The 27,913-nt window shown below is 37.5% G+C and overlaps 1 protein-coding gene across 9 annotated transcripts in view; it reads right to left on the reverse strand.

Annotated features, from left to right (window-relative positions):
* The window catches only part of LOC126922577 (5-hydroxytryptamine receptor-like), a 157,449-nt gene that overhangs the window by 87,456 nt on the left and 42,080 nt on the right, over positions 1–27,913 (reverse strand). For 6 of the 9 annotated variants that reach the window (XM_050735310.1, XM_050735308.1, XM_050735317.1 and 3 more), the window contains one exon: positions 3,954–4,054. The exons of the other annotated variants lie outside the window; for them this stretch is intronic. The gene's annotated coding sequence lies outside the window, so the exon portion shown is untranslated. The remainder of the gene's footprint in view (positions 1–3,953; positions 4,055–27,913) is intronic. 9 annotated transcript variants of the gene reach the window in all.

A 27,913-nucleotide genomic window follows, 5' to 3' on the forward strand; every position in this document is an offset into this window, starting at 1 on the left:
GGAACAAGATAAAACGATCGATCGAGAAACTTAATTATCGGCGGTAGAATTGGTTGACCAGCGCTTTAAATGAAACGAGTTGGCGCTCGTCGCTCGTTCAAAGTTGCATTCATGCCCTTGCGACTGTTTAATTACACGAAATTTACATGATGAAGTTCGAGGTAATGGCAATTTTATTGACTGTTACAAATATTGTTTTTAATCAAGCTGGAATTTTTGGAAGCAAAACCGTTCGAAACAGAGAGATCGCGATTCTATAGACCCTTCATCATACAGTGCCTCGCTAAAGTATTTGGACACTGTACCATAGACAATTTTTACGTCCCATTTTTTATTTTTGACGTTCGTTGTTCCATGTTGACAATGTTGACATCTTCCGTGTTATTAAAATCAAAAAAGACATTTACGTTACTTCCTTTAACCGAGACATCCTTGTATTTTATATGCGTTATATAAACAGTTACGAAATTTCATAAAGACTGTAGTGATACAAGATAATTATTTTAAACATATAAATATTAATAATAATTCCATTGAATAATGGTCTCATTAATATAATGAATAAATGACTCTTTAAATACTTTTGTAATCTTGTATTTTCCATGTACATTTTCAGATTTGTTTCAAATTTTACCAGTATAACCATGATTACAGTGCTGATGAAATTTTTAAATGTTTCATAAAAACTTCCTACAAGTGATCGATTATTTTTATGGGCTACATTTACAGTAATTGAGATATCCTTTAACTAGTTTTGCGAATGTTCATTTGGTTCCTACTCGTGCAAAATCAACGAACACTCGATCGAGATGAAATTCATATTTGCAATCTCCTCGAAAAATATACTCATCGGTGATGAGGATCGATTGATTTACACGGAATACACCACCGAATCCGATGAACGATAGTAATTCGACTAAAATAGCGAGGGAATTAATATCGTTGATTCGTTTTTATACCCCATGGTGTTATATATTTCCATTGCCATATTATTGCCATATTTCTTATCATCATAATAGTCGAAATGGACAGACAGTGAGAAAGAGAGATTCGACTATTTTAGAAATAAAATCGCTCGAAGGCGTTGGAAACATTTCGTAACACGCATGGAATTTGGAATTGCATCGATTCATGAAAAATTCATGCTATACCTAAATGAGATCCCTTCCTATTGGATTGTTTGATTGAATTATGAATATGAATGAAGGTCAATAACGACGAAATCGTATAGCAACGACATAGTGCAGTCTTAAATCAAAATTGCAAAAGCGGACAGCTCCTGATATAGTGCAGCCAGACAAACAGATATGTTCTACTCGTAGAAATATCGAGTAATATAATATAGTATAGACTTCAATAAATATCTCAGGATCCTCTCTGATATTTCGACGGTTCATGAAAGAAACAGATTTCTTGACGTTTTAAGAAAAGTAATAATTCTTTGATGTACTCTACTCGAGTTTAAGGAATTTTTTAACGGTAGTAGAAACGAATGGATACAAAATGTCCGAAAGAATGTAGCAGATTCAACATCCTTGAGATACTGAACCCTGAAAGGACCTTACGGTTTTTATCACTCCAAAAATGTAAGATATCTTAAATTACACGTTTCATCACTGTAAACTTTAGTTTCTCGCAGACTTTACGACCGTTTTCTATATCGTTCGCACCTACAGCGCCAAGAAGTTACTCGCCTGCGCACCTTCCATCGTACAACGATCATCGTAAAATCTTCCTGAGAATAAAGCCTATTTATCACGTTTAACAGCAGTAGTCGTTCACAGCCGAAACAGTATTAGTGCAAAGTACGCTTTAATTAATTTATCGTCGCGATGAATATCGCTGGTCGGTTTAGAATCGCTCCAGGCTACTACTTCCGATTAACTTGACCCAAATGTGCAATTGGGCCAGAAGTCCAAAGTCGGCCTGTGACATCTGTAATAGATAAGTGGGCAGCTGTTATTGACTTAACGTGTGTCGTCGTCGACGACGACGACGACGACGCAAGTGTGGGTGGCTTCGTGCACAATAAACGTTTGCGGGTTTCACGTCGAGAACTTAACCTTTAATGGGCTACTTAAGTGCGCACAGCTTCGTCTCCGCACGCTGACAAGGATTATTGTTCGGCCGCGTTTGTCCGCGGGCTTTTGCAACCAGACACGGTCCTTGGATTAGCTTCTTCGTGCTCTCATAGCCGTCCCAACTTGATCAGAGTTCGCTCCGCTCAGGAATTATCTTTCACGGTTAGATCCTATGTAATCAGCTTCCTTGGAACATACCAGAGCCTTGGAACTTCCTTTATTTACCGAGGTTCTCTGCGACTCTCCTTTCGACGTTAAAGGGCTGTTTTGTAGTTGGATCGCTCAATGTGAATGCTGCTTAAGCTGATTGCTTTCGGAAAACGAAATTTCAACGGCAGATGACGGCGCGCGTGACTGCTTGCTCGATATTCCTGGTCGCTGGGATTATTGACTCGTACTACTTGGTCCGCTGGATTTCGGATTAGATAACCGACTAGGACGTACAATTTTCAGGTCATGCATGGACAATGATCACCAATACTTCCTGACGTTTTCGAGTAAAATATAGCAGCAAAATCTATCGACATATTAATCTTCTAACGGCGAAGATTTACTATCTCTTCTTCGTTTTTAATAGCGTATGAAGTACATTTAGCGAAATACAGAAGAGCAGCATTGAAAGAATAGAACATAGTAGGCATATGTTAATAACTACGATAACTTAGTAAAAATAGCAAAAGGAGACAATGATACAATACGAAAAATGAAATGAAATTCTAAACCATTAGAAGAAGACACTAAGACGATAAAGAATCGATTTATGAATGCTGGTCACATTAAAATTGAAGAAGAGATGTTGATTTACAATTTAGAAAAAGTATCGTCTTCTTTTATCAAACTGAGCAAACCATCTGACGTGATTGTCATGGGCTTACATAAATTGGATGTTCCTGCAAACTCATATGTCACAAGTGTAAACACGTGAATGGGTTAAATCTTCGACTAATGGGTGTCGAGTTAAACTCTAGACAAGTATCAACCTACGGATTGAAGGGTTTGCAGGAATATTTATACTGCATTTACTAACGCAGGTTAGTACAGACGTCACATTTGAAAATGTAAAAGTTTCTTAAAAATATTATTTGTGTTAACTTAAATAGCAAATTCGAAGAGGTACTTAGATTTTAGCTGGATTTTATGGATTCGTTTAAATTACTGGAAAGTGGGACCATTTCGACGTTTATTGCTTAAAATTTAATTTTTTTTAAATAAACCCTGCCGATGGTTTTTGTAATCAACGCACTCTTTCGTTTACATTCATACCACAAGTATGTTTATGCGGCTACCAGCAAGTCGAAATATTCAACGAGGAACGTTCATTCGAGTCATTTTCCGCGTTCCGCCGCGTCTAGCTGAATAACTGACGCGAATACGACGTTATAGGATTCTTGTAAAATGCAACAGCGATGAAAAGGCCGCGTTCCTCTGCTCCTGCTTTTGATTACGTTTCACTTGTCACGTTACCAAAACGATTTTTGCACCACGGCCGATGTAAATCTGACAACGAAAGAACAGAGAGAAGACTCGATCTCGTTTGCTATTCCATTGTGCTTTTCCTCAGTTATTGCGACTAAATCACCGAGATCTCATATTGTTTTCTGTTCGCTTTCAGAACACAAAGATTGCTCGTTCCTCTATTGGGAGTACAATCGAAACCGATGCAATGAAACCAAAGAAAATTGTTCTTCTTATTTAAAACTCCGACAGAGCAATAAAATTACCAAGAATTGACAATCGGAATTCTCCGTGTTCAAGATTTCCCATATTTCTGATATTGGATTCAAGAATTCCTTATTTTGAGCCTTTTGCAGAAAATATTAACAATTGCATTAAGTATGATAAAAGTTGATGATCACAAGAAAGAAAACTTACTGGTGTTTGGCGTTACTCGGTGACTGTTATTTTAATACGAGATAATCAGATCCAGATCCGCAAACTTTTCTGAGAGATCTAACTTCGTAGCGCTCCAACACCTGTAAAGCGATTAAGACATCTATAAAAACGTATTTCGGGTGCGAAAGTCAAATAAACTGACAGGATTTATTCATTTAAAGCATAGAACTTATCATAACCATATTCGATATTGTTATATTCTTCACCTTACTAATAGATTAAATAATACAAAGGACACACAACCTATTTTTTCCAGGTTTCACAGAGTAAAGAATTTCGTTAAAAATTTTCACAAATTCGTGGACGAATTCTTCCAAACAAATGGCATCGAATTACCGTCAACAAAGTTTAAAATGAAAAACAACGAAACCATGCTGGATGGTCCGTGTTTCAGCCAGTGATTTTACATTCGATGTAACTCCTCGCGATGGTACACGAACCGCGAGACCTAAATAGCGTGAACAAAAATACGCGCTCGTGGACCAGCGTTTCACAGCCTGTGGCTTTTTTAATCCATATTTTTTGCGATGCTCCGCCGGTTTGTTACACGCCGTCGACGGTACAGTAACGACAAACATGTGGCAAAATAGGTCTCTCGATTCATCTATTCGAGCTGATGCCACCAAATTACGGTTACGCCGAAAAGTTACGCCGAAAAAGACCGAGCCAACTATTATCGCGGATTCATACACGATCGAGTAGAGCGAGTAATTGAATTATTACAGACGAATACGAGACTTTTATCTGCGATTTATCCGATAACTAGTTGTCGACTGTACCGCGCCACTAGCCATCGATTCAAATCGATAGAGTAATGAAGTGTTCATGCTCGAAAGGCGCAGTGTGGTGTTTTTAAGGCCACCGCGCACGATTTGCATGGTGCATGAACATACGTGCGCCGTTTAAATTGCCGCGAGAAATCTTTCTGGTAATAAAATCCTGCAAGAAGGTTCCAACAGACTAAATGTTAATAGAACGAAAAACTGTCGGATAGAGATTTGCATTGTGACACTGTTGCAAATCGAAATTCCCCAGTGGATATAAAATCTAATATTTTACACGGTATATGGTAATCAAAGGCGCTCATTTCCAATTTTCCCGAGAATTTATTTTCTATGGATAATAATAAGTTTAGAGGGATGAATTTTATTGAAGGAACTCGTCGAAACGTATTATTCGTTCACGTTTCGAAACGTTGATACTCCCAGGAGAAATTATCCTACAATATAGATATTAGGACGCTGCAAGAGGATATTGGGGCTATGCAAATATGCAAGAAAACAGGAAACTAATATGATCAGAATGCAAACAGATAGTCAAGATGTTTGCGTGGTTGCCGTATGCATATTCTGTGTGTTGCTGTTCGATCACGCTGGAATGTTTCGTAGTATCAACGACTCGATCAACAAGCCAGCCAAACCCACCGTTCTTATGCGATCGATTAAAGAAACTAAAAAGTCTTGTTGCTATTCACAGTAGGATATTTTCGTGCAACTCTATCTCCGTATTTCGAAGAATTTCAATTCAAGATGATGTAATAAGAATAGAGAGAAAATACACGAATACTATTCGGAATCTTTCACGAAGGAAATATTCTCCAAATTCTTATTATGTCTATACATCGTCGGAAAAATAGAGACATCTTACAGCAAATAAGTTGAACCATCTTTTGCAAATCATTGTTAAACGCTTTGACATGACGTAAGAGGATTTACTAAGAGATTCAAAGTATACTTTTACAAAGAAGATCTCCAAACTTTCCTTTATATGCCATCAGGAAAACTGGAAACGTTGAAATAAATTAGATTAGATACAGGCAATTAATTAAACCACTTTTCCCGACTCTCATTCGTTGCTAAATTATGCTTCGAGATAGCATAAGATGCTTCTCTAACGAGCTCAAAAGTTTAAATCCTAAAAATGCATCTATAACAAGAACCTTAAAATGCTTCTCTGTATATCATAAAATAAGACTGGAGTCATCTTACGCCAAATGAATTAAGCTACTTCTAAAATCTAATTTTATAAAAGGAAATCTTCGATTTCTTTTTTTTTCCGAGTAGATCATAAAAAAAAAAGATAAAATAAAATAGAGTGATCTACGGCGAAAAAATGAAACTACTTTTGCAAAGGTGGATCGCTGCTAAACGCTTCGACATACTTGCGGACGACGTAAGAGTGTTCGCTAACAAAATCTGAAGTGCGCCTTTCAGAAATTCAGCTTGAAATAGCCGATCAATTTCGTTGGTAACTAGGCGCCGCGTTCCGTGGCGTCGACCGAAGAGCATGAAAAACGCTGCTTACTTGGCAGGCCACGTTAGCCAACCCTTTCATCGGAGCCTCGTGTTCAACTTCGTGCTTCACCTCGGCAACTCGAGATGCCCGAACTCGCGACGTGCCAACTTTCCACTTGAAAGTCATCCCTTCGACTACACGACCTACTGTTCCACTCTTCCTCAAAACTAAACGAGGCAAAAGATGCAGTCGCCGCGTCGAATTCCTCTTCTTTGGAATGGGTCGCGAATTTTCACGCGGCTAGCTCGATATTCGCTAGTTTTAAGATAGCGAAACAGGAAGTAAAGTGGCGTGTATAGCTAAGAATGTATTAAAGATCGAGTGGTTACAACGTTCGATAAGTACAACGCAAAACCATGCGATATTAATAGAGGGGCAATCTTGATGTTCGTTCTATTAATGTGTAATGCGAGAATTTGCATAATTTTCTTAAAATATTTAATTAATAAGCAAACAGGCAAGTGACGTTTCAGATACTGCTCAAAAAGAAAACACGTGCTATGAAATAAAAAGAGAATATCGATGTATCGTTCTTCACGTATACAGGGTGTTTCATAATATGTGACTTAACACGACACTTAATGAGTGAACGGGGAACACAAGGACAGTGAGAAAGTTCATACAAACGCGTGTACCATTTGGCTTTGTTTCGTCAAATCAAGTCATAATCGTCCACTTGCTCGCGATCATTCTTTCAGATCTGCGGTGAATAATAGAGACAGAGTGTCACCATTTCGAATACCTTCTATGCAACTAAGGAATTATTGAGTTATTGCGAATTATTGAAACAAAAAGCGCCTATAACTTTGAAACACAGAAGTACATTGAACTATTTCGAATAGGAAAAACAGTATTGGCTTTGCGGCTAAGTAAATTCTACGAAATGCCAAGAGCCTCGAAACCGCATCCTCGTTCTCCTTTCGCCAAAGGTAAAGAGAAAATCTTGTTCCTGGTAAGTGGTTAAGCGTTGACCAATTATGATGTTTGATTTTGAAGAATTATATTTAAAATAACTACTGAAAATGACTATTACCTAATAACTATCATTTGCCTTAATAAAATGAAGGAATGGAATACATCAAACGAACGATTCCATTGACCAGGAACTTCTGAGTCTCGCGTCGAGTTCATTAAAGAAAGTGGTTAATCGGAATTTATGGTCTCTCGCCGGTATGTCGGTCGTATAATTTATGCGGTTGGCAAACATTCTGTGCTCGAAATTGCTTAATGAGGCTGCGATTAATCAAACGTCCGCGATGCTGCAAGATGATCCAGTGCCTTTCCAAATTCCACTGGAAATTCACTCGCAAGTGGAAATCCTTCGGTGAAACTTATTATTACGAATGGATTAGTTGTGTAGCAAATACATAAATTCTTGACTAGATTAATGATTTAGTCGTAATAGAAATAAGTCGTTCGTTTCTCGAGAATCGAATATTTATCGTATACTTATGTATCTCGATTAAAACATTAATAAAAGCTATGGTTGGCCAGTTTGACTTCCGGCTTGTTCAAATGTTATAATCGCTCGACATTTATCATAATTTGTCGTTTAATATAACAAACTATTGTCGCTCGTTGTCTATAAATTTTCCATAATTTCTGTATGCAATTAATTCTCGCGACAATAAATAATACAGGAGATGTATGCGAGACTGAAAGGACAAGTTTATTGATTTAGACAATACAATTTCGTCCTATTTCCATCCTGTCCTCGTTGTTAATGTCTACTGAACAGAGAATTATGGTCAATTAACGCGGAGACTGGCCAAACTTAAATTTTTCCAAACTGCCTCGCCAGTAGTATAATACTCTCGGGTGGAATAAGCTCAGGAAATTCGAAATTACCCCGCAAAGTGGAACGGGCCTTTCTAACGCGCTCATTAATATACAGACCCGTACGTGCGAGTTATGCCATATAACTTCGATATTTATGTCGCTCCTCTATCCCAAAATGCATCCAACAGCCGTGTTTAACAGTCACGCCACGTAACTTTTTCGTTTCCCCGTGTTTCCTGCCTCTCACTTACACGTTCTTTTTTCTCTCTGCGTTGTTTCGTGCAAGGTCTACTTAAACTTCATTGCGTGTGCATAATGTTACGTTGTTAAAAAAAACCCTTTCGTGCCTTGTCGAGATCTAACAGGCAAAAAGCTGGTCATTTTTCTGAACGTCCAGGTGTATAACAGACTAAACGTCTCGAATATTTCATGCTTCTAACCGTGGCGTTTAAATCGTAAGAAGTTGCCCAGTGTCTGATCATTAAACATGTTTCTACTGTCGGTGTATATAATGAAATTTAGTTTATTTTGATTTGCGAACGGATTTGATTCTAATAATAAGGGCAAGTTGGTTTCAATTTTTCTTCAAATTCTCTCGCGGTAAATTGCAGAGTATATCGCGCACGGAGAAACTCGCGGCGTTGCGCTTGAAGAAATCGATAGCCGAGCTTGCATAATTGAGCGGATTTCGCGAAGTCAACATGGCGCCCCTATGCAAACTCGATGATTGATTGATGCCTTGTAGATTTCACTTCGCTTCTTCCAGATTTCCATTGCATTCTTGAACATTTTCAACAATTAATCTGCAAATGTATTCTCTTCACAAACGATCGGACTCTCGAAATACTCTTGTTCAGTATCTTCTAAACAATTAAGATAGCATTCCGGTTCTTTAAGCGGCATAATCCTCGAAATCCCTGTGAATCCTGGAATTTCAAGCTTTAGGAAGATTCACGGAAAATTGAAAAAAAATCTTCGCTGGCCAGTTTCCAGTCGATCAATTTTCCAGAATACGTAGCTGCCAAGTGCCATCGCATTCTTAACTTTCTTCCAATATAACAAAAACGCCTGGCGCGTCGAACAGTTCCAAGAAATCGAACGTATCAAAACGATAAGGCACTTTCGCCAGAGGATGCTTCAACTGGTGCTCCGCCAATCGTCCAGTTTCCTCCATCTGCCTCTCGAATGGATTTTTTTCCTGAAGAGATCCATATTCCTACAACAGTCGCGAAAATGTCGCTCAAAAATGTATATACCGTTCCCTCGAAAGCACTTTAGAATTTGTTCGATTTGTCGGTTCCAGACAGAAAGCCTCATCCATCAAAAAAATTATTTTCATCCACCTTTCTATTTATCGTTTATTATAAGCAGGCTGTTTATGCTGTAGACTAGTTTCTTGCTAGATATATGTTTGCAAGAAATGTCTTATGGTTTCTATATACATCTAGAAATTTATAATTATTTATTCGCAATCATGACAACACGTGCAATATTTCTGATCGATATTGAAATACTTTCGCGAGCCAGCGTAGCTTCGCACATTCCTCCATATCCTCGTCTACGATCGTTACAAAACTCTGTTCTATTTCGCGGTTCGTTTTATCAGCATTAAAGAGTTATCGTGCTGCTATTGGTTTATCAAAATTAGTTATGTATATAAACAAGCTGAAGCAGAGGATGAGAAATCCTGGATATCTTGTCAGGATAAACAAACGTAATAATTCGACTTCAATAGAATGTAGATATGTATAGCGGAACATAGAGCCTATCGGACAAGCCGTATGAAATTCCATAGCTGGCTACCTGTTGCTCTGAGAAATTTCCAACTAAAGTATGTCGGTATGCGGCCTCGCCATCCTAATTAACCTATTTTCTAGTCTTTAAACGAGACAACGGGAAACAGACACGCGGCAAAGAATTCGTGGATAAAGTTTGTTCAGCAAACGTTGTCTGACAACAGACAACCATAAGAATATTGCCGGTATTACGACGAGCAACACGGACTGCGAAATCGCAAATGTTATGAAACATACAACCAAGGAAAATGGAAAAATTCCTGCGCAGCTGAATCCATTGTCTTAATATTCAGTCCCTCGAATATGATTTTCATGAAGAATATGGTTCCCCCGGAAGCTTTCGCGGTTTCATTCCGCCAGACGTGCCTAGAGGGACGCGAGAATTTTATGCAAGATCCTTCGAAAGCTACGATTCAACCGCTGTGCTGAAATTTGTCGAGGGGATTTCCCATTTTTTCATGAGAACTCGTGACGAACGAGCAAACAGAAGCGAAAGGTTCTCGTAACGAGAAGTTCTCGAGGAATTAACGGCGCAATTTTTGGAACAAAGGAAGGGAGAGTAACGCAAATTCTACGGGCGTTGAAATTTTGGCAAACGAGTCGCGAATCTTTTCAAAATTTTAACTTCTGATTGGAACAGTTGTGAGATGTTAATTCCTCTATGAATTGACGTAAATAATTTCATAAAATTTGATGGCAGTAACAGAATCGATGATTGACAGTTTACGTTAACCCAGAAAAGAAAGTTATGATCTTTATCGATAGCGACGTGAACAGGATGGAAGAGTTGTCATTTATGTATATCGAACGTCAAAACGATCCACACAGACAGAGGTCCCTTTATGACATCGTGTTACTTTTTATGTCAAATATCGGTCGTATATTTTTTTTACGACTGCCTCATCTTGAAATTCTCATCGAACATCTACAGGCTTCTCTGTCAAGCGACTTTTACGCGTTTCGCTTTATAATTCCTTACGACTTACGATATTTTCAAATCGTCGTTCCGGTCGGTCCCTCGATTTCGTTATTTACCATCGTTAAGTCAATTTTGCGTTGTCTTAATATTTTAACAGCAAACTAATACAATATGTATCACCCTCCTTATGCCAAAATTAATTATTGAAAAACATGAACGTTACAACATATACAGTATAAGAATATAATGATTATATTCTAAATCTGATTCATTACCTTCAGGATTATTCAATAACTTAACGTTCGATTACAAATTTATATAATTCATAATTTATGATCTATCGAATCGCATAATCGTGACACTGGCACAAGAGGGACGATATTATATTATTATATATGAAATGTAAACGAGTGACAGTCAACGTAGAATTGCAAAAGATTACGAAAAGTTTAATTCGTCCAAACAATAGCCAACACGACACATTTTACTTGGCGAGTTGGTAAAAAGAAACTCGCCACCTGTTGTGTCATAATTATTCCAACACCTTTGAGAATCGCGGCTTTAAATAACTTACGTGGCGTGATAGATAACATCGTTAGCCATGGCTCTCCTGAAATCAGTTCAACTTGTTGCGTGCTCGGCGTGCCCGCTTCTTTCGCGACTTCTCGCGCCACGGAATATAAAAGCAATTTTTCAAAACGAGTTACGAGACCAGCGCCAGAATATCTAACATTAGATACCGTGATATTTATGCGTCGAGACTTTAGTTTCCCAAGTAAATTTCAACTTTTACTAGTAAGAGAGAAGAGAGCCTCGTGAGTTTGAGTCTAGCAGAGACCGCCAAGTCTCGCGAAATATCGATCACGTGGCACAGCCAATCAGCTTTGCTTATCTTCCCCTTTTCCTTCCTTCGCGAACTACTTGTTATTACGGTTATACATATGCACACTGTCATAAGTTTCTAAGTATGTGGATACTTCGGTACTTGCATTCATAATAAATAAATGATAACAATCAAATGCCAATACGAAATATCAAGTACCAAAATATAGTAATCAATAGCAAATTAATGATTAGAAGAAATACTATCTCACTGTAAAATCAACGGACAGAGGAATAATTGAAAAATTGAATATGGTTGTATCTCGTATTGTCAAAATTCTTTCTTTTAATTGAATTTTAGAGATACATATTTGACATCATATCAAGTACAATGTACTGTTACTTTATATGAAAATCTCATTGCTTCAAATAGAAAAAAAATGATTGCTTCGTTGCGTGTCAACTTTTAAAAATAAATTTCATTCTGTCACAATGTTTTGTGAAAAAATAACGGATACAGTCAAACTCAGTCTATCTACAATTTCGTAACTAAATTACATTCTGTCAGGTACAAACAACCACCCACATACTTTTTAGTAACAGCAGCGTACGTGTTGCAATATCACGATCAAACAGTCAGTCCGATTATCGTGGAACGTAAATGAAAAATTTCACATCCGTCGAAGATGCGGGTCAAAGAGATTGCGTAATTTTTCTCCGGGCGTTTCTCCTACCAATCATAAACAGTTTTAAGCGAATTTTTGCCACTGCAACGCGAAAACACGGACCTCGAACGATTTTAATATAGCGTTCCCGAGCAGCAGCGTAGTCTCTGGTGATACGAGACAGCCTTTGTCGTCCGTTGAAATGAAAAATTTCCTAAGGATAAAAAGGAAGGAATTCGCCACTCTACGCCATTCGAATTCTCTCCAAAATTAAACGTTAAGTTAATTGCGGTTCATTTGTTTCCCGGCCAAAGCAATTCTTAAGACACGCTGCACTTTGCCTTGCCGCAATCCAATCTTAATCCATTATTTAATTCAGACGCAGATTATCTAGCGTGAAATTAAAGTAATCTTCGTTTAATGTCCACAATTTGCCTAAGTTAAATTAGGATATTTTTTTTCAAATAATCTTCACGTTATCTTTGACTCGAAATAAAAATTTGTTTCATACGTTGCAATTATGATTTGAATTATTTCTAATCGTGAATTACTCTTTAGATACTATCACGATTTACTAAAATCATTTCGTTAAATCGTTTAGATCACTATCTCTAAGTTTTGTACAGCACACGTAATATATGCAGAAAATTATAAAATTTTTTTAACAAACATATCTAAAGAGATACAGAGGAGAAAAAGTAATAAGAAGAACAATAGGATTAAATGGACGTGATATTCAGTGCGAGAACAGTCTCAGACTTAATCTGCATCTTTAACGGTGCTTCAACTTTACCCCTTCTTTAGATATCGCCCTTTCGATATCGTAAAAGCACAGGTTTACGATAAAGTGATCACGGACAAGGAAGTTGAAAAATTTTCCTAGCATATAGAAGGGAAATATTTTTATAAACTTGTCGATTTTCCCTTCGGTTCGACTACGTTTGTCCAATTTCCTCGTTCCATGGACGATTCCCTCGCGACCCACGCCTAAAAGACGCAAAACATCGGCTATCGATATCACTGAAATGTTCCCTTCGAAACGAGAGATCAATATCCAGCATCAGCACCGAAGTCCACTTCCATCCTCGTCTAATAACAGCAAAAACTTCGCAATACCGAAAACGGAATCGGACCTGAATTGGCAGAAACTTTCTCAGGAGCAAACCGTTTCGTCATACGTCAACGTCTGGATCAGATTAGAGCGACGTGAGTTCGGTGAAAAAGCGTAAATTACAATTTGATTAAAAATATGATTCGTTTCGGTGACGAGAAAGTGCAAAGGAAAGAACGAATTGTTTGATAAAATTTTACGAACGTTTGTTCCTATTAGTATCGTGAATTGTTTATGAAATTTGAAATAGTTCTATATTTTTATTTTACTTTACGAAATAGCTACCCATCAATTTCCCTCGCTACTTATTATTTTTCATTCACGCAACAGGGGATTCGTTTGCAGATAAATGGATTCAATCGACAAGATTACAGTTAATCGAGTATTAACTGTGTATAAAATATCGCTTTAATAGAGTTCAGATAAATGTAGTTCCACGATGGGATAAAATATAAAAAGATATTTTAATTATTTGATGGGATATAAAGCAGCAGTTGAGATGCAACGAGTAAATTTTTTCATACGTCATGATAAAATAATCTTCTGTGAACTCGTCTTGTCTTGAGCGAAGTTTTGTAAAAATGAGTATGCTGCTTTTAAAAATTCATAAATTATTGACAATGTCAACGAAAATAGAGAGCAAAGGGCCCAGAGAAGTGGATTAGCAACCTGTTGGCTTAGAGTTCGATTCCACTTGGGGCTGCGAAATTATTCACCCCATCTAAAATTAATTCTTCGACTGGTACTCCGTGGGGATAATCTGTCGCCGAAAAAGTATTCTCGGGCGTTTTCGAAGCGTGGAAAATCGTATTTCCATTCGAACTCACTTCGGCATGAACGCAAATCGCAAAGTTTTGGGAATTTTCCAACGTCCTCCTTCTCAACTATGTAGACACAAGATAAGAGGACGAAGGGAAGGGGAACAGTTAAAAATGAAAAATTCGATTTCGAAACTTTCAAAGGATTAAAACAATCACACAAGTCTTAAACCCATTTCACTCGAACGGTAAGTGAGTTCCAAGTCAGAACACCATTAGAGAGATAGAAGAAAGCAAGAAAGTAGCGGAACCGATTAAAAGAGAAAGATTCGATTTATTATTAACTTATTATTAATTTAAAATTCCTTGAAAGTACAAAATACTACACTGTCTTCCATAATACTCGCCTTCTTGGAAATTCTACTCTCTTTGAACCTGAATCCCATTGAACTAGCTATATAATATAATTATCTTAAGCGCTTATACATAATTGCTAAACAATTTCGTAATTCCATTGACTTCTAAATCTTTAGTTTCGTTCAAATTATCAGCCTGCAACGCCGTTCGTAATCATTAATCGCCATTCGTATATTCCATCCTATTATTTTCCCGTTCTCTTCTTTCCATTTTTATCTGTACCACACGTTATCTAGTATTGTCATTTTTTATTCAAACTCTGTTTTTTCGAGGTGCTTTCAAAGTACTCTGAAGCATTTCAGAGTAACCACGTATACGAAAAGAAGGTTTTGTTTCAGATAAATTACAGATAGATATTATTATTATTATTATTATTATTATTATTATTATTATTATTATGCTGTAGGGAATTCCAATCTTCATGAATTTTTTAAAAAGACAGGACACTAGACAAATAGTTTGATGTGCTATTTAGTAAAACTACTGAAACAGAAGTAAACAGAATAGAACAAATCAAAGCAGGAGGTTCGACCTTAAGTCCTTCAAAGCAGAAGAAAAAAATTCGCAACACGTGTCTTCGACCCTGGATGAATTGCGAGCTTGCTTAGACGGTTTTTTCAGAGAAGTGGAAAGGGGATAAGATGACATTGCAAATATCCTCCTATCTGAGAAGCAAAAACAAAGATAATTGGAGGTGGGAAATTCGACCAAAGTCTTTCTCGGTGGGTAAAAACGTACACATTCACCTGAACGAATTCGTAGCAAAAAAAGAAACAATTGAGGCAAAGGTAGAAGAAAAGACAAGCCACGCGTAAGTTGGCCCGATGACGCGCAAGATAATGGCCTGTATCTGTGCGCGAATAGGTTCGCAGCAAAAAGGATCCTTTGAGCGGCTCCGACTTTCCATCGTATTCATCCCTGCGGATGGCAACGGACGTATAGAAGAAAGAGATCACGAAGAGAGGGAAGTAGAGGGAAAATAAAAAGTGTGCTCGCGCGTGAACAAGGGCCGTAAGGGTACGGACGTGTGAGCTTTAGAGGCAAAGTAAAATCCACATACGAGATCCCGTCTTTCTACGATTTCTGAAATGTAAGTCTCGCGTGGAAATCGAAGAATCTACGAAACTCTCCGGGGACCTAACTGAATTCGGGTAGCGAAGTCGTTTTGGAATTCGAAAAGGACAACTCGAAATTGTACGAGTACGTGGAATCGTTGTCCCAAGAGGGCAGAGCTAACGATATTTTTTTGCAGTTATCACGGAGGAAACGAGCGCACGTTGTTAACGGCCGTGGTTGTAATATCGCGTTTTTAGCATTGGTGAAATTTGCAGTGAAAAAATTGCTGAAAAAAATGCACTATGCAGATGTACGAAGATTTTTGTAATGCAATTAAATTGAAATAAAAAATTATTCGTACTGGCATTCGAACGAATTTTAATAAACGATAAAAACGCATAGTAACGGATTATATGTAACGAATAATAATGTATAACGACGAATAATATTTTCGGCAAATATTTGTTCTAAATAGATCGAATAATGCACAACTCTGATTAAGAGTGCAAATGGCCTAGTTATTTTTCCGAGTGACCAAACCCACGAATGTGTGATTCAGCAGCTACAAAATAATTTTTAGTACTCGACTACTAACATCTAAGGGAGAAGATTAAGCGTTCGCTTGGACAGCAACATTTTTCAAAAATAATAATCGGACGTAACAAGAAATGGAAAAATAGATGGATTAAGACGGTGTAGGAGACAAAGTAAAAACAAGAATTCGAGCCCGCTGGTCTATGTTGGATACTGTGTCGTATCCATTATTCTCAGACGTATGAACGAAAAGCAGAACCTAGTAATCCAGCAAGTACGTTCACTGCTTATCGCTGACTTTCACGACGTGGCTCTCCGTCAGAGGCCTGTACCTTAACTCCGATACGGGCCAGATAAGTGGCAAAAATCCGAGGAAGAGAAAACGGGTTGGAAGGAAATACAAAAAGGAAAGATAGCGACGTATTTCGAAAGCGGAAGACGTAAATGTTTCCTGATGGGGATTTGGCAGAATGATTCATTCATTCAGTTTCGAGCTTCACGAGATTTCTCAACCACAATTTCCGTGGCATTTTCTATTCTCGTATTGTTCGTTTATAAAATTGCACAATCGAATGTTGCAATTATTACGCACACGATCGTTCTATCTGAGGTAAATTTGAAAAAATTTGCGAAACAAAAGAGAATAATACGTTAATATCATAACTAATATTACTAACTCGATATCTCGATACGTTTTGGCAAACCACTGTTCGAAAAGGATCTGATAACGTCTGCTTCCTATCGTAATAATATTTGGTACGAGGTTCAGACAAATTTCTATGTATAATCAGTACAGAGTTGAAATTATATTTTATCTGTTCGAAACGTAAAGGTAAATCGCGTATGGTCCAGTTACTATCTGAGCCACGTCGCCGATAGCAGGAAATAACCAGAGGCGGTTAATTCTCGATCGATTATTAATTAAATTACATTGGTTTTTACCATAGAAACGCCAGACAGAAACGGGAGCACGCAGCTAAACGTACATTGGCGTACCTGGCATAAACAAACGGAACGATCGCGATTTAAATAGGAACAACGTGATTATCCCAAAAGGCACGAACATCAAAGCCGAGTTACAGAAACTCCTATTGTTTCATTCTGCATGCCAATGAACCGACTCTTTCCATCTGTACGCAAAGCGAACTCCGTGCTATTTGTAATCCAACTGCGCCTTTCATTCGCCTCATTATTTATCGATCTCCGAATGGAAAATACCGCGTGCTCTACAAAGAGAAAAAGAGAGAAAGAGGAAGAGAGTGTGTGTGTGTGAGAGAGAGAGAGAGACTGGCCGCTTTTCTAAAGCAACAATCACCAATAACAATTACGAAATTGTTGAAATTCCGTTTCAGTCTCTCTTCAGCATCCAGACTGCGACGCATATCTAATTGAAACGAGCTTTAATCTATTCCAATCTTCTTCCGCATCCCCGAATATTCTTTTAATTAAAGTCCGGCGAGCATTGCCGAGGAAAATTGGAATAATAATAGTTTCCAGTGCGTCGAGGGGAAGAGAACGCGAAATCGGGCCGTGGAATTGCTAGTTTCACGTCACGTCGAAGAAACAGAGATAGCGAGCATCGTGTTCTGCCGCACCAGGTTTCCGCTATCAGTGGACGAGTGCCAATAAAACGCGCAGATAGCGAAGCCTAGTTTAACCAGCTGCTGACGCGTCATCGCGAAATATGAACAAACTCGTGTACACTCGTTAGACACGCTTTAAACGACGATAATATTTAAATATCGGTTTACCAAAGGGGTGGAAACGCGTAGAAAACTGCATACCAGCATGAAACCACTTTTGATGAATATATTATATGTGGTGTACGAAGCATTTTGAAATTTCTCTATAGTCGAAAAATATATGTAGACGTTAAAGGATATTTAATGCGAGTATAAATTTTGCAGAGAGATTACAAAAGTATCTAAACTTCATGCTTTATATTAATTTTTTACAAAATATATCTTTGCAGCAAATGTCTCATAACTCCTATATATATATATTTTCAGATTGATTTCAAATTTGATGAACATAATTAGAATAATCTAGACCCATTAGAGTGGTGAAAGAATTTCACAATATTTTAACGCGAGTAATACGAACGTAAAAATTTTCTATGGTAACTAGAAATCATTTATAAATAAATTATAGAAAAAATCTGCCTTATGTGAAAAGATCGTATTTGCAGCTTTTGTTTGAATCGAAGCATTGCTGCCAGGCAGTAAAAAAATAATTCATCTACGCGTATATCACATAAGAAAATCCTATCCATCATTGAAACTGCAAATACAATAATAAATGACGTGTATGAAATCGATGCCTGGTTAAATAATAAAAATCATCTTTCCTAAAACCGCCTTTTGACCAGATACACCTATTTGAATTAACACGACAGTATATATTTCATAAAGATGAGAAAGATATAAAATACTCAGTTTTATACAACTTTCCCATACATAGCACGGGTATTAAAGAATCGACGTAAATTCTGGATTATTCCGTCGATTCTGCCAATAAACTAATATCCCTTCGGGTCTCGCGTGCACGCGTATTCTCCACCATTTTAGCCCAAATTTTATACGTCAATCCGTTCCACTCGTCGAGTTTGTCGGATATTTAAACGAACAAATAAAACATCTATGTTGCACGATTGCGTCACGGCCGAAACTTTTAATTCGAATATCGAGGCTGATCGCTTTTATTCCCCTGCGAGTACCGGCGCCAAAATTGAACGAAGAATAATGGCTTCTGAATAAAGGCGAAAATAACGGAGCAACGATAAACGGTAGCGACGAAGACTCGAGGAACGGAAAACGTTGAAATATGTAGCGAGAGAACTTTATGTTGATGAAATTTAATTATGCTTGGCAAGTTTTAGCGGAACATGGATGCAAATATTACACATATACGACTAAAAGTGCTCTTAAGAAACTGCAATCCGACGCGCAATAACGTATTCCTTCAGATTGTCTAATTCGTTTGCAGCGACGATGAATATTAACGTCTAGCAAGAAATGAAATTACCAAGCTTTAGTAAGTTTCACGGAACAGACAACCGTCGTACTATCTGATATTAGCAAGTCGAGTTCTTTGAAAGCGTGTTCCGTTTAATTTCGAACAATTTCTACATAGAACAAGTTTTTCCTCGACAGCGTTTAAATTTCTGACCACATGCGAATTGCTTGCGATCGCGTGACGAAGATGGAACGAGCGATCGTGATTAAATTCGCGATTATCTATTCAAATGACAAACTTCCAACTTTGGCTTCTAATTTGAATGAAGTTTGATCTTAAACTGTTTATCCAATCGCGTAACTTCCTCTCGGTTCTGCCCGAAAATCCAACTTCGATTTTCCGTCGTTTTTATCCTATCGACTACGTCGATTTGCAATTAACGTGATATAGCGTAAACGATATAATGCAAATAAATAGCTATATACAATTATCGGCTTTCATTTCGATAAAAATAATTATTGTCATCTTGATAAACATTATAATTTTGCCAATGATACCCTCACACATTTAGTAATTGTGAAAATCTGGGATTTTATAGTTCCAACGATAAGAAATTCATCTGTTTGTTAAAAAATCTATTTGAAAATCACGTCGATAGAGAGGTAATCGCGTGAGAATGTCAGAGTGTGTGAGAATCGAAATGAAAGACAAGGAGAAGCGAGTTATGCTACTATGCTAATTGTTTCACACGGCAAGGTTCCCACCAGCGGTTCTAATTATTGACATCCATAATCCGTTGTATCTACATCATCGTTTACCGACTTGCCCAGATAGTAAGCACCGCAGATGATAAGCCCCTGATATCACATCATTGTAATCGCTAATCACCCCTATCAAGGCAAACCTCCTTCGAGGAGCAAACGTGATTGTTGTTTCGCTCGTGAAACAGCGCTTTAATCACGATAAAACCAGTTTGACATGCACGGGATAAATTCCCTTCCAAGGTAATTACAGGCAAACGTCGATTCGCCGATACTTTTTACGAAGCAATAGCTTAACTTCAGCGAAATTCAGCTTAAGTAGCTCAAGAGATTATTTGCTAAATTACTGGACAACATTCCTCACGTGCATATAATGCCAGCTAAGTTTGGTCACCTAAACAGCGGTAAGTATACGTGCTGTTAAGGAATATTGTCGAGCAAGTTTACAATCTGACGAACTCAGTTTCTAGTGGATTATTTGTCTTTCATGTTATTACTGCAATAAACATAAGATGGTAGTAATAAATGTGGCTATAAACGCAAGATAAGTTAGCTGACATAACGTAGAACGAAACTATAATCATATATAGTATATTACAGTGTTATCTATTTTTCACGCTATCGAACTATTCGTTAGCTGGCTTCGAAATCTTTGAAATTTTTAGAATACTAAAGCTTGTAATACAAGGTCTGTTTAACTTCCAATTTTTCAATCAGGTTCGCAAATATTTGAATTTAATTTTATATTACAATATTCGTGGTCTAATGATTTATGCGTTTACAGGAAATCTAAAAACACAGAAATATAGAAAATGCGTACGATATGAGAAATTACGTGAAATATTCGGTGCGAAGTATTGCTCAAACAGATTTCTATTTTGCTTCTAAAATATAAATTTGCATAAACCGTTCGTTTGTTAATCATCATTCATAATTCTCCATGAACCGAATAATTCGCCGAACGCATCGAGCGAAGTTAATCGATTTGGCTTTCGCGTAACTCATATATGAAAACCTCGCAATGCTATCAGAACTAGCTGAAATTTCGATCCAATGAATCTGTACTTTGCAAAGTGGCGGAGTTCCCAGTTCGAAATTCACAACTCTCGACAAAACATCGCTCCTCATCAATGTCGCGTTTCCACCCCCTGATGTTCCGCACTCGGCAGCATAATACACCAGCCAGCAATCCGGGCCAGTAACAAGGGGCCAGACGATATCAACGGATTATGTCAACGCTGCTATTACATATCACGGCTATATAAATTTGCACGCGTGTCGGAGAACCGCGCCGCGTTGCAGTTTCTTGTTCGGTTGATCGCGTTTCCTACCACTTGTGAATGTTCGACGAGCTCAATTGAAATTCATCTTTGGAATATATGTAATTGTTTGTTGGATGAGTTTCGTGATATGAATGAATGATGTACGTCACAATTGACGAAAGCAGTCGTGAGATACGAGTATCGCACAATGGCAGTTAATTCGACGCGTGTAGAAGGACGGTGATTTATGACGTGCAACAATTTAATAAATGTCACTAGCGTAAATGCGAATTCACGTGCCAGATCGTAACACGTACTCGTCTTGCCGTCTACACACTAACATATGACACTTTGCAACATCGTTGTCCCTTGTTTCTATTTGGATCCCGATCGAGGGAACGCCATTACATTACAGGGAACGACAGACAGGACACTCTCGTCCGTCGAAGAAGAAAACAGCCTTGTTTTGTGTGCTTTTTTTATCGCTTCCTGTTAGTCCCCTTGCTTCTATGGATTACTCGAAAAACGCTAACACGTTCGAGATAAGCATATTTTGATAAAACAGATCTTGACGGTTCAACAGTTTCAATAGGATTTTATTTGTTTATACAACGTGATCCTGAAATTCGTGGTATAATTGGAGCAGAGGAGATTCTGTGATTTAGAAAAAGGCACGATACGAGACATTCAGTCGGGCAGAAAAGCAGAAAGGGTGTACGGTAACGAGACTTCTAGAAAATCCTAAACACGAGTCACTGGCATAAAGCAGCCAGAAACTTTTAAACCATTTTCGATTTTTTGATTTTTTTTCCCCCGCTAAAATGTACATAAATTTGCCTTCTTCCAGTTAAAGCTCGATGAAACAGGATCAATCACATAAATATTTCATATATGTCATAGTGTCCAAACCAGAATACATATAAAAATATAAATAACCGAAGAAATATACTATCGAGCTATTCATCAATCATCCACGGTGTTGTAAAATTTTTTCATGCCATTAATTTGTCACGGGCAAAGTTCGAAAACGGGGGAATTTGATGAGCGAAAAATCGCGATGAGTTTTAGTTTACTATAACATTTTATACACAGAGAAGAAATGAAATTCAACGTATATACAGGATGCTGCTGTACTAAAAATTGATTCTATCAAACTTCATAACGTAATTTTATTTTATTGTAAAATGTGAAATTAACAAATTCCACGAAATTTATCATACAAAGTAGATTTAATAGATTTCAATACCAAAGTGCAAAATATTGCGTGAAAAATAAATGCTATCAAACTTTATAATATATTTTATTCTATTACGTAGCCACGTACATCTTTGCAAGTGACCAAAACTTTCAGACCTCGACTACTTAGGAAAGGAATCGTATGACTCCGGGTCACCGATCACGAATGAGCTAACTTAAAAATTTTCAAGCTGTATGAGATTGCTATACAGCTGCAGTCTCGTTAAGAGAAGAAACGAATGGACTTCAAAAGAACGAATTTCAAGTTAAAAAGTATTCCCTGGTTATTCCATGAGAAACACTATCAAAAAGTTGTACACAGCCAGCTGTACAAGTTTGACATAGAAGTTCAACGATTCAAGGAGGGAAAAAGATTCTCTCGTTCCGCCCAGAGATTTTATTTCTTTATAAAAATTATTCACTCTTTTCTCTCCGATGTTTCCTCCTGCCGCTTGTACACGAATTATAGCAGCGAAGGTAATGAGGAATTTTTCGTTTAATCAAATATTTCACGCAGTTCATGTTCGATAAATGGAATTAAAAGATTCGCTCTGTATCGTCGAAAATTTCCAATGCGTGTTTCTTTGCTTTATTTCCTTAAGTCATTCGATGATTAGTCTTGAACTCAATTTTCCAAACATTGCACCTGAAATTAATATGTCAATACCACATGGGTGGAGATCCCTTCAAGCTCGAAGGATCAGCCAAGATGAATCACGAGTCGTAACACAAATCGACCACTGAAACTGATTTTCTGCATGAAAGAGGCTGGTAAACGATAAGCGTTACCTTTGAAGCGACCGCTATGTTTGATTTGGCACGAGCTTAACCAACCCACAACCATGCTTTCGGTCTTTAGTAACCTCAATCGAATCCTGACAACCTCTTCAAGGCCAAGTGTAGTGGCAGGATGCTCGAAACAGTTGCAGCATTCTTTGAATTATGGCATTTTGGCACGTGCCCCAGCCTAGTTTCATCTAGAGTATCCAAAATCCTCCAGTTAATACAAGAGGCGAGTCAAGAGTGTCGACTATAGTTCAGTAATAATAATTCAAAGTTCCAAGCGGAGAAGTCCATTAGGTAGAACGTCGCTAAGAACTTTCACGTAGATAGATTCTCCGACTTCGTTTAAGTTCCCGATGTATATGTAGAAATGTACGCTCGTTATGCATATTATCTCGAATCATTCGAAAATGACGACATTGATCTTCGCGAGAGACGAATGACAGCTAGGATATCAACTAATTATAATAATAAAAATAACAATTATTTAAGTTTCACATGTATATAAGTATACTATCGTTACATATATTATCTGAAATTATTATTTAAAGAAACAACGTATTTAAAGTAACAACGTTGATCTTTGCGAGGAACGAAAAACAGGTAGAAAATGTCGCTAAAAAGTTTTACGTAGAATCTCCAATTATTAAACTTTCAAGTATATGTATATTATCTCAGATCATTAAAAAGTAGCGATGTTTATCTTCGCAAAGGAAGAATAATAGCCAGGACATCGGTAAAAAGTTTCACGTTGAATCTCCGGTTGTTTAAGTTTCAGATGCATATGTGGAAATACACTCGTTATCTCGAGTCATTCGAAAACAGAGACGTTGATTTTTCACGAGGCAGAAATAATTGTTCCCAGAATAGAGAATAACAATTAGGAATAATCGTTTCTTTTGTCTAGAGAACCTTTTACACAGATACGACATAATTTTCTAAGTGGTTGTTAATAGGTTGGAAGCTAGCACCGAAGATCAAAAGAGAATTGAAAATAAAGAAGGTGGGCAAAAAAAAAAAAAAAAACAGTGGTACTTCTGATAAAACAGACAATAGTGTAATTTTTTAATGGACATGGTTCCCCGTAATTGTTCCTTTCAGAGAGTGAAGACGTCGCGCTACTCTCAAGGGATTTCATAATTTTTGCACAGCTACTGGATATACCTATTTTAAAATAATTGCTCGAGCAAACGTTTTCGAATCGAGACGTTTTCAAATTGTGAAAGAATATTTTCTGCTGAAACGATCCTCTCACCCTATATATTCTTTCTGACTTATGAAATATGCACGCAGGACGACTGAAGGTTAATCCAGTCGGATATTTTCAGTCCTTTTTAACAATCTATATTCGCCTCGCGACCCTCCTGTCTCAATGAATCTTTACAAATAGTTTAATCTGATATTCTCGCTGCATTTTTACCTCTTATATCTTTAAACGCACTACAGTTGGTCGTAAATAGTTCAACCGACTAAATACCAACGGAATAAACAACAGATTTCCATTCTCTTCCATTACACGCATCTCCTGTGAAATTTCAACTCGCTTTAAAGAGAAAAAAGGAAACTTTGCTTTTTATCAGGCTCTTTCTCTCTGCGAAATATGCTTCAATATTTAAACGACCGAATTATTTATCAGTCGCACGTTACAAGAATGTTCCATTACATGAATGATCCATTACAAAGTAAGTGTAAGAAACTTAAGAGATAGCACACAATCCCTGCCTATGAGCCTAGCCTGCCTGTTCTAGCCTGACCTCGTGAGGCATTCAGAATCTCCTCGTTCATCACGAGAGTCGAGCGTGTAATATTTAAAACAGGCTGCTAAAGTTCACGTTAGACCGGAAGCTCCTTTTGTGTTGCAATGATGCCGTCTTTGTGACGCTGAGCATATCGTCGTCGTTTTCATTCGATTTAATTCATTCGAAATAAGGCGAATCGTATTAGCAGTGACATAGTTTTAAGGGTTGTCGATGACAGCTAGCCTGCCGCTATTTAACGTTGCAACGATTTATGATAGGTTACGGTAGCTATGAAACCATTGGAACGTACATTTATTTTCCAGCGAAACAATTTTTTAGAAGATCCCATATTTTGTATTTCTATAGTATCAAATTGTTGTAATACGATATAAAATTTCATCAAAGATATTTTCTATCGCAATCAAGAAGAAATCTTCTAATGCATGAACAAATAAACTATTACAACTCTGTTTCAAGATCTTCGCGTTTAACAAGTAAAAATCAACTTGCACTTTCCAACATTCTTGACAACTATCGCATAAAACTCTTATTGCAAATGTAAAAGAAGAAAGAAGTACCGACTGAAGGAAGTATGTCAAATTTTGTCAACCGATATAATCAATCATCACTAATTAACCAACTTCTAAGACGTGAGATTCGATCGACTAATCCCTTAATTCTGTTCTGATCGACGAAATCTGGATGGAGGGTACAAACGCATGGACAATTATTGTCATTTTGTCGGCGAGAGACGGTCGTGGGAGAAGACACGTACAATTACGCGCAGCGAAGTAGGAAACAAGGAGATTGCTCGATTTTCCTTGTGGCTTGCGGGAAAGATTGACACGCTTAATGGCATCACGTCAGCCCGGTAAATACCAGCGTTACTCGATCGAGTGGAAGGGCCCGGTGCTCGCGCTGTCAATGCAACGTCGCCTTATAATTGCGTTCCGTTGCCGAGCTTTCAGACCGGAGTAATTAGAAAAGTTATATTGCGACACAAAGGAATTCACAATGGGATAATAAATCTAACGTTCCACGGGTTCATCGTGGAAACCAGCCACCGAGCGGAATTTCGGTAATCGACGAATCCGCTCTCTAAACCGCTGTAATACGCCATCCAAGGGCCGACTCGTTGGCGCGTATAATGCGACAAGTAATATAATCCCAAGCAGAGTCGAAATTCGAACACGTTCTCTAATTTCCTCGGCGATTCGTTCATTGTTCATGGGACGATCTTTGCGTTCATTAAACATTTTTGTTGGGAATGACAATGTGATTTCGCGCTCGCCATCCATATGCAGATGCGCTAGTTACGATAAATAGCAACTGGAAGATAGTTCTAGATATAAGATATTCTTTTGTTTTTATCCCTAGTCCATGTAATAAAGTGCAATAAAGGTTTCTCGGCTCAGGACGGTGTGATAGATTTATCCAAGGAATAAAATAATAGCTATTGTGATCCTACCTTTAAGTACAGAAATAACAACAATTTTCTTGATAGAGAGACACAAAGTATTGCTTGTATTACATATTCACTTTTTAAATGTTATGACGTTCCTTGCGGTGCTGCTATCAGATACGAGATTATACACGAGAATTACTAAGGGAGTGCCGATCAAATTTATTAGGTGGCAGCTAAGTGATTGCGGATTTTGTTAATACCACCTAATGACAAAATCCGCAATCACGTTGATATTTCGCGCGTTAAATGTTGCAAAGAATTCTCATGTTCATTCGTTTATTCAAATAAGTGCTAATATCTGGCGAAAAACGTCAGAACTATTGGGTTGGCAATTAAGTGATTGCGGATTTTGTCATTAGGTGGTATTGACACTTAATTGCCAACCCAATAGTTCTGAAGTTTTTCACCAGAAATTAGCGCTTGTTTGAATAAACGAAGGAACATGTCATAAGAGCGACAACAATGGAATAAACAATAAAATAAACGATACAGCTCCGAGATATGTTACAGAGAATTCTTATTAAGTTAAAAGTTATTTTCTAGAGCTGGTATCTTGTTTCTCGGGCAAGTAAATGATCTTTTTTCTGTTATGTACACTATATCTCGTCCATTAAGTGTAATTGCCAACCCCAGTTTTGCAATTTTCTTTGTATATCAGATACATGCACGAATTGATGGATATAGAGTATCACTTTGTCAAACGAAACTTTAAATTTGGATAGTTTCGTCGAAACATCATACTGACAAGAAATAATTAGTTTCATTATCAAATATTTATAAGAATTATCGTTTCTAGAATTAAAATCTCACTTGCTGAATTCTCGCGTAAATTGAGGCAAACTTGGTTACTCCGAGTGACGAAAGTAATAAATTTTAGCAGGACATTTTGAATATGGAAAAATGATATTAGCGCGAGTGAAGCTCCAATATCCTGACGAATGTTTAACGCTTAAATTGAACGATCAAATGTCCAAGAGATACGAAAGACGAAAGTTCAGTGAACCCTATTTAAAGTTTTACGACCAACGATGAATTCGTTCTTCATGAAACAAGAAAAAGAAATACGAAATAGTACATGTTGCTGGAGATCGAAATTTAGAGAAAGTACGAGTCTAGAAGATTGATAAAACATGATTAATCCGACGGCATCTTGATTTCCTGTTTGACGTCATCAAATTTAACATGAATTTAAAACTAGCATTAGCATACTTTGACCGAGTTCCACACAAGGTTCGTGTTCTTAACCGTTGCTTCGACAAGGAAGAAGTTTCGCTTCATTCTTCCGCGTCAAAGTCGAACAAAAGAGTCTAGACGTTCAACCGCATTCAGGTAACTTATTCATGAGACCGAATTTAGTCTCGCGTCGAGTTACAAAATCTAACAGAATTCATTCGCAGGTACAGTGTTTTACAAAAGTATTTCGACACTTACAGAAAATTGATATGAATATATTACGTACCGAATATTTTGAAATTTCATTTCTATAACGAGGCATAATTATAATTATATTGGTAAAATATGAAAGGAATCTGGAAATGCACGTAGAAGGTAGAAAACGTTTGCTGCAGACATATATATTAGTTAGA

The sequence above is a fragment of the Bombus affinis genome, chromosome 12 (assembly GCF_024516045.1).
Source record: "Bombus affinis isolate iyBomAffi1 chromosome 12, iyBomAffi1.2, whole genome shotgun sequence".
Lineage (NCBI taxonomy): Eukaryota > Metazoa > Arthropoda > Insecta > Hymenoptera > Apidae > Bombus > Bombus affinis.